This window comes from Arachis ipaensis, chromosome B05 (genome assembly GCF_000816755.2).
Source record: "Arachis ipaensis cultivar K30076 chromosome B05, Araip1.1, whole genome shotgun sequence".
NCBI lineage: Eukaryota > Viridiplantae > Streptophyta > Magnoliopsida > Fabales > Fabaceae > Arachis > Arachis ipaensis.
The window spans coordinates 21,089,073-21,089,810 of record NC_029789.2 but is presented as its reverse complement, the minus strand read 5'-3'; positions in this window follow the sequence as shown (position 1 = coordinate 21,089,810).

The following is a 738-nucleotide window of genomic DNA, read 5'->3' as shown; positions in this document are numbered from 1 at the left end:
GGGTAACATAAAAATATATCCAAAAAAATATTTTCTCAATATTTAAAAATAAAATATTTTATTTATACATTAAAAATTAATTATTAAATTAATTATTATATTCATATATATATATATATATATATATTTTGTTTAATTTATTTTTAATATATATTTTATACTAATGACTGATTTTGATAGTTGATTTTTTATACATAAAAGTTCTAATTATTATTATTTACACTTAGGTTATTGTGTGTGTGTTTCTTGCTCGTAAATTTAAAAATAATCCACTTTCAGGGAAGCGTTGTTGGTGGGGCAAAACCAAGGTGGGGGTCAATTCCGGCTACATGTCATTCAAAGTGCAACCAATGCAGGCCTTGCGTCCGAGTCGAGGTCTCAATCAAAACATTGACAATGCAACAGAATGAATACTATCCTATTGCTTGGAAGTGTATGTGTCATAATACCATATTTTCACCTTAATTATAGTATTATACTAATTAATTAGTAACACTGCACCATTTCCCCATTTTAGTTTTTCCGTTACAGTTCATAACAACTACCAGTTGTTTCACTTCATATTAGTATGTTGCAAGTTTGATATGGCCAATCCAATTTTATTTGAAGATAAACTAACGTGCTTTTCGATTCATCTCTGATAAGATCACAGATATATACTAAATACTATTGCTTCATTTTTTTTAGCCAAAAGGTTTTCCGTTATATAAAGAGCAGAATTTCTAACCGTACGGGCGC